Below are 7,884 nucleotides of genomic sequence, written 5' to 3'. Positions count from 1 at the left end.
GGTTTATCAATTATTATTACTTTTTACACCAATCATAAAACGCGAGTAATATTTTTATTACTTTTTACACCAATCGTTAGACGCGAGTAATATTCCTGCGTGATTATTAATTATCGCGCCGAGCGGTTTGTTTTGTTGGGAATCACTTTCTTCATCGTAAAGCGAGCTGTTTTGATTGGGGAATATTTTATTATCGAGTGCTGCCCCGTAAATTGCCTAAATAAGATAACAAATTATAAATTAGTTCGCTCATCTTTCCAGTTTTCATTTTTACGAGTTGCTATCCCACAAATTTATTACCGTCCGCCAAAAAACTATCCGTTATATTTCACTCCACCATTCAAAGGAGCCAAATCGCACACTTCCCAGTTTCTCTCAGTTTTCTTGGCAAATAGTTCCATCCCTGCTGTGCCCGAGAGGATGAGCCGCTCCGCGAGGTGGCGGTGCTTCTCTTCAGCGCGCCGCGTTGGGCCCCAATACTTCGAACATTCTCAATAGCAATAATAAATACGGTATCGCTGCTTTCCCACTGCTTTTGCTCGTCACACTGTGTTTTACTGTGGCCATTAATTAGCCGTGTGTCCGGCCGGCCACCGAACGACACGGCGAGACGCTTTGACGAGCGCCTCGGATGGCAATCTGTATTCGCGAAAACGATTTAGTTTTTCATACGGGTGTGCGATAATTTACAGCGCGGCGTTGAAACTTAGCGAGCGACACGAGCTGCTGCTGTGGTGTCGTCTCCGCCCCGAATGACGGCTCGGAATCGATTCCCGAGTGGTGTGAGAGAGCGATGGACAACTGTAGGGACAGAGGAATTACGGGAGGTTGAGCTCGAGAAAGTCGGAACGGTCGGTTTCTTCAGCGGAGGAGCCTCCTGAGTACCCCCTGCCAATGTCACAGGTTCCAATGTTCCCGTGATTTACGCGACTCTCGGCAAGAGGAACACAAATTACTGTACGATCATTCTTTACCTTAAATATAACTCGGGGACGGGATCACGGATCACGGAGGCGCCCCAAATGAGATTTTGCCGTTTGACGTCTTCTCTGATCAAAATATAGAAGAAAACACTTGCGACCGAACGTCGTCCGCGACGAGATGATGGATGTCACTTGTCACACAGCCCGCTTATGAAACCATTTCACAACGCGCTTTGCATGTTCCACCCCGGTGGCTGGCATATGGCCGCCCGCGCCGCTCCGGCCGCAGGCAGGCATGCGCGGTCAGCGAAACATTTTCAGCAAGCACATGTCACCGCGGAGGGCTCCAACTTAATGTTTCGCTGTACATGGGCCGCGCCCGAAGGTGGGGTTCACCTCCTGAGAAAGTCAGCGCATGCGATATGAGAAAGGTCGTAGAAAAAGTAAGTCAAACCGCTGAACTCGTCACATCGTATGGCTAAAGCCGAGTGAACAGTGAAGTAATGGTAAAAATCTTGAAAAGCTGTAATCTTAGTAAACCGAGTCGCACTATGGCTTTGCAGGACGCTATGCATGGTCGAGAATGGGTGCGAGCAAAACCAGGCGGGTTAAATGTTTCGGCGGTCATTACTAATTGCACGCGTGAAAGTTAAGCGGCTTGGCCTTTACGGAGATCAGGGGAGAACGCCACGCCGCCGCCGACCGCGACCCCCGAACTCAACCGAACCGCGAGACCAGGCCGACCTTGCCTTGAATGGTCAAAAAGTGGGGAGTGGTGTGTGTGTCGTGCGCTTGGACTCGTATGGGAAAAGTCCTCTGGAAGGCTGTGCTCCGCTGCTTGCCCAACCTGGCCGTGGTGCACCCCGCACTCCGTCGGCCGTCAATTAGGCGGTAAATGTGTTTTGCGAGTGACGGGCGCGTGCGAACCGTCGTCGTGTGTGTGCGATCTGTCGCCGCCGCCGCCCCGGATATGCGCGGCGCGCTAACTCGGAATACGTTTAGGGGGCAATCACGAGGCTCGTGAGTCACGGCGCGACCCGCCGAGGCAGACACGCGTCCTCTTGTGCTTTACTTTGTATACGGAGACTTCCTCGACGCCGCGCCAAACAGACTCTGTTGTGGCCGGGAGAAGTACGAGGAGGGGCCTTTGTAGTTCAGTTCAGGCTGGAACCAAATTGAGCCATATCTTCGAAAACGCCACGCTTACTGCGAAAACAAGCCGTCTTTTTACATTGGGTATGTACCAAACGTGCGGGTTCGCAGTAGTCACCATATAGTTAGAGGCGATAGTAAAAATAAGATGAAGGTGCTGGGTGCCAGCCGGTCCTAGATTTCTTCCAGAAATTACGTCCGTCATTCGCCGTTACGAACTTTGGCCTCCGCAAGCACTCAAGGCGCCTGGTAGGTAGACATCAGCTTGCCTGGTGTGCATCCGTGTACTGCGGGGTGGCCTATGTCCAGTTTCGCAGGCGCCGAGCTCCTTTAAATTGCCGAATTTGTTGGCTCCGAAGCAAGGGGGACTGTGCCAGTCAACTATGTCCACGAAACTAACCAGTCGGTTTTAATTATCGCGGATCATACTTAAACTCCGAAGAATTTCATTTTAATTAATAAAAATTAGTTGCAATACCTGTCTAAATTTGATTACAACATTCGGTCACTTTTATGAAGCGATAATTTAGATTTTCGCATTGAAATGGCATTCATTAGCGCATTTTATATTGATGTCATTAGTGCGAAAACTTTCTCATCGGCTGCCATGGGTCTCATTTATTGCCTGTGTCTGTGTTTGCATTAAAATTACCTATTTTCAACTTATCACTTACTCCAAACGTGTTTACTGCAGACCCTCTGGAAGGCAAGGATCGGGACCTTCACCGTTGAAACTGAAATCATAATACAACAAACGAGACAGTATATGTTGCGCAGAGTGCAGCGGTGAGCGCACGCTATACGCAGGGGCCTTGAGTCGTGTGAGCCGGGCAGAGCCGGGCCATAGCGCACTGTGCCAGCCGAGCGCACCCACGCCCTCGGGCCGGCCGGGTGCACCGGACCAACCGCGTGGACCGGGCCGTGTGCGCTCTGTTTTGGCAACACTCTGTCAATAAGCTCATCAGGTGGTGCTTGCAAATAGTTTCCAGTAATGCGCTCTTTCTCTCTCACACGCACGCACTCGCCCACCCACACTCTCTCGCTAATTCTCCGCGCGCATCTTTCCGTCTCGGCTGCTTGGTCGACACGCGAGTGAGGCGTGTGAGATAGCGATGATTGCTTAATTGTGCATCGCGTTTGTTCGGGGCGGAATATCACCGAATGGAAAATGCCCGCCTTGTTCATAGAAACTTGCGGATCGTCGCACAATCGGCGGGTGCCGTACGGTTCGCGAGTCTTTACGCGGAGGGCGCGGGAGGCGGAGTGAGCGTATGACCTCGCGTGCGTAGATTTGGGGACGATTCGAGGGATTCCGAAAAGGAAAAAAAAAAAGATGGGGAAAAGAGGTTGAGGGCTGTCTTTAATTTGAAGTTGGCACCCACTGCAGCCGTACTCTACCATTAATATGCTTTGTCAACTCAAATGTGTACATAGTACACATTAAAGAAAGTGTACATGGCATGTATGCTTTAATTAATGTGTACATGGCTATGTACACATTTGTAAATGTGTACATGCCCATGTACACATTTATAAATGTGTACATGCCCATGTACACATTTATCAATGTGTACATAGGCATGTACACATTGAAAGATGTGTACATGGCATATATACTAACGGTTATATGTACACTTTAAAAGATGTGTACATGGGCATGTACACATTTATAAATGTGTACATGGGCATGTACACATTTATAAATGTGTACATAGGCATGTACACATTAATTAAAGCATACATGCCATGTACACTTTCTTTAATGTGTACTATGTACACATTTGAGTTGACAGAGTGAAGGTGGGGCAAAAAACGTTTTGGCCGTCGTCTCTATTCTCTCCTCGGGAAACGGCGCCCGCCCGCCGTGCGTGGGAGGCTGGGGGCCGCCGGAGCGCGCTATGGAGCCTCCAGGCACGAGGGCCGAACAAGAGTTTACAAATAAGCGTATTAAGTCGATTTCCATGTTCATCCCGCTATCTTTGAGTTTATTTTGGAAGCGCGTGTGCGAAGGGATGGGCGGTTGTCCCCGCGGGGTCGCGCGGTTCGGCGGTTCGGGTGGGGTCGGGCGACACCGGGGCGCGCCAGAAGAGAGGTTTTGTAAACTGCATGCCCGACCGCTCTGACATCACGGCCGTTTTTGTCGGCGTTTCTTTGACGGCTAACGAGGGAGCATGTCTTGCCCCGGGCGCCACGCTGCAGCGGGCCGCTGCTGGCTTGGCCGGGGGGGCCTCTCTGCCGGGCCCGGGGGCGGCCGCGGGGCGCGAGGTGAGGGCGGCCCGGCGCGCCACCCCCGCGAGGGTCCTCTCTGCAGCCGCCCCCCGCCGTACCGCCCCGCCTCACATCGTTCACAATTTATCGCCGAGGTTCGACTTTAACGACCCTGGGCTGCGCCGGGCCGCGAGCCTTGCAGCGGGTCAAGCCCTCCGCGACATGTCGCCGGCTAACGACAAACGCGGTCAGGCGCGCGCGCGAGGCGCAAAAGGCGCGAATATAAGCTGCGCATGTGTGATAAGGATCGACCATCTCCCTCTCTCTCTCTTTCTCCTCTCACTCTCCACCTCACCTCCCTCTCTCTCTCTCTCGCTCTCCCATTGGGGAGATTTATGACGCGGAGTAAGAAGGAGGCATTCCGACGAGATATGAGCGGCGCTGCAGCAGAAGACCTCCGGGGGTGTCGAGGAGGTGGCGATGGCTTTTATAATGTGAGCGCGCGCGCAGCGTGCGTGTGCGTGCGCTCACGGGCCTTAAATGCGTGTTCATATGCTGTTGGTGTACTTTCATCGTGGAAACATCTTCCGCCGACTAGCTGCTGCTGCTGCTCGTTGTGCTGTTTGTGCACACCGAAGCTGTGGTGATATGGCGTCGTTGTCCTCCTCCCTCTATGGTGGTGTGGCCGGGCATCTCACTCGCCCCGCCACCACACCCCCCAGCCCGGTGTATTTCGGCACCTGCGCACACACACACACACCACATGTTGGGTTGCCTACTTTCCCGTCGCCACGGCCGATTATTCTAATGGGGTAAACATTTATAAACAGGCGCCGTGGATGTTGTTTTAATTGCGCGGCCCGCCGGGCCAAAGGTTTATCGGCGGATCTCGCGATCGCCTCGCTCATCGATGGGACGACAAGAGAGTCCCTCCTCGCGACTCGCCCCTTCTATGTGTTTGGCTCGCGGCGCAGCCTGCTGTTGCGGACATATTAAAATGATTGAAAATGATTCTTTATAATCATAAAAAGACAACTATCAACGTAACGCATCCAAAATTTGCGTTGCAATTTTTACATTATTTTTCAAAATTTTGATTGTTTTCAATGATCTTTTTCATCTTAAAAATGTTCAATTAATAAATTGGTATGTTTTGAAAACTTGCCACTCCGGGCACTTCTAAGAAGTGCATTATACTCTGTCGCCGCCTGAAGGTGCGTGTTGGGTGTGCCTTCCCTTTCGGCGGGAGAGTCGAGCGCGCCAATCCGTCCCGATACTCCACACTCATCCGGCTGGTCGGTGGGGCTGAGGGGGGAGAGAGGTGATGGGGCGTGTCGGGCCGGCTGGTGCCGCGGCGGGCCGCTAGAGCGCAGCGCCGTCCGGCTGTGCGGAGAGAGCGAGAGCAAGATAGCGAAGGCGATGGAGCGTATGAGTTCCCAACTTTTCCGAATGACGGCATTTCTTATTACCGTATACCAGCGCGCCTTGCCTTTCTGATTTGCATGTGGACGGCATCCATCGCGACAGGTTGCTGCAATGTTGCCAGGCGCGTTAGCCAGAGGGGAGGGTCAGGGGGGTCATACGCCCTTTATAAGACGCCTGATGGGTAGGCAAAAAGCGTGGCCCCGGTTCAGACAATACCCTGAAAATACGAATACGCAGCCTGCACGGGGGAAATCACTCCAAAAAAGGGCAACCAGAAAAATCTTTCAACCATCCAAGTTAAATCATGCCCAGTGATCGATGTTGCTCTTAAAACAAGGCAATTTTAATTTTGGGGAATTAAGAAATTTTGCTTTTGCAATATTGCTTTGCTTGAAGCGCACAATTTTATATTGGATTAAAATTTACTTGGATCTTTAAGAAACAGTCTTTATTTCACAGAATTTTGTGCCATCGTGAGGTGGTCCACACACCCTGACCTTTATTTTGCTCACACTCACCGCATGTACATTACAAGCCAAATTAAGGAAGAAGTCTGTTGATATTGGTGCCTATCACTACGTTATTACGGCGACATTTCTTTCTTTTTTTCTTCCCCGTTGGTGCGCTATTATTAAGCTGTTAGAACCGGTTAGTGCGGCGTTATTACGACAGGCCTCTGTGTTCGAGTTGTGTTTCGATTTCCCTCTGTCAGGTTTTTAGCGGGGCGGCATGTGGTGAAGGAAGGAGGCGCTGCCTCGTCGCGCCGGCAGCACAGTCTGCGGTCGCAAGTGTGTCCCTCCCTCACAAGGACCTCGTTCTCTCTCCGATCCCCATCGATCTCTCCCTCAGCATCGCCCTGGCCGCATATACTCCTCCTCGCCTCCCAGGAAGCAGGAAGCGCGGCGCGCGGCAGGCGTCACCAGGACCCACCCCGACCACCGGGTCCACCCGCCGGCCTTGCCTCTCTGCGCCTCTGTCTTATTCCCATCTCCATCTTCCCTTCTCCTTTTTCTCAGATTTGACTTGTTGAAATAACGGTGGACGCGCCGCCCTGCTGCAGCAGCTGTTCTTACAAAGCAGCAATCTTCATTTTTCAAGTGAATCGGCCGAAAAAGTCCGCGCGCCGCCGCCGCCGCTCTGCCCTTTCCCGACACGGTTCGTTATTCCTCACCTGCAGCGAAAACTCACGGTTGTTCAATTTTTTTCTTCTTTTCTCTCGACTCCCCCCCCCCTTCCTCCCCTCTTTCCTGCTTTAGAGGGATGATTTGGAGGTTGTTGAATGCCGCGCACTGCGCGCACTCTCTATTCGTAAGCCATTTTTCCGTCTTTCACCTCATGTCTCGCACCATATCTCCCTCCCTCTCGGTCACACAGACTTCCTCTTTCCTTGCGGACGCACAAGTTTTCTCGCCCCTCGCGTGGGTGCGCGCTGTTGGCCCGAGCGAGCCGTACCCATCCATCCTCGTTTGAACAGGTTCGTCTCCGCAATGACAGTAATTCCGTGTGGGTACGCCTCGGTACGCCCCCGCCGCCCCGCCGCGCCAGCTCTGCAGCACGCCCCAATACGAGTGAGAGTCTTGCATCGCGCCGCCGGTACGCCGTGCCGTACTGTGTGAATATCAACTGGTACGAGCGTATTTCTCATCAGGATGTCCGTAATGGTGGCTAGGCGCGTGTACGAACAACGTGCGCCAGACCTGGTCATTACGCCTCGCCGATGAGTAGTCTCCGCGCCGAGCCGAGGTGTCGGCCGGTGTGTGTGTGTGTGTGTGTGTGAGCGTGCGCGCGCGCGCTCGCTCGCCCAGCCCGGAGCCGATAGCAGCAGGTTCATATGTACCACTCTATTTTATTTTTTTCTTATTTACTTATGACTTGGTCGTGATCCTGCTGCTTTACCTGGTTTGCCCATCCTCCACATCACATATATACTCGCGTTCGTCCCAATACCTTCCACGCTCGCGCGGCATAAATACCCAAGGCCAGCGCAGAGCGGCGCCGATGTGCTGAAATGACCACATTGATATCGACCATAAATATTGTGTGCGCCGCCGTGTGCCTCGTCGCAGAGGAGCAGGCGCAACTCTTCTAGATACAAACTGTTTAGTATGCCCGACCAGCGGCGTCTGTGGTTGAAGTCCCCACGATGACTTCAATTTTTTATTTTAATATTTCTTTA

At 52.5% G+C, this 7,884-nt stretch overlaps 1 protein-coding gene across 2 annotated transcripts in view; it reads left to right on the top strand.

Moving 5' to 3' along the window:
• Positions 1-7,884, top strand: part of LOC113217835 (knirps-related protein-like) — a 46,072-nt gene that overhangs the window by 14,418 nt on the left and 23,770 nt on the right. The window lies entirely within an intron of this gene.

This window comes from Frankliniella occidentalis, unplaced genomic scaffold (assembly GCF_000697945.3).
Source record: "Frankliniella occidentalis isolate FOCC.00 unplaced genomic scaffold, Focc_3.1 Scaffold473, whole genome shotgun sequence".
NCBI lineage: Eukaryota > Metazoa > Arthropoda > Insecta > Thysanoptera > Thripidae > Frankliniella > Frankliniella occidentalis.
Note: the sequence above shows the minus strand (reverse complement) of the source record. Positions and strands in the feature narration are given on the sequence as shown.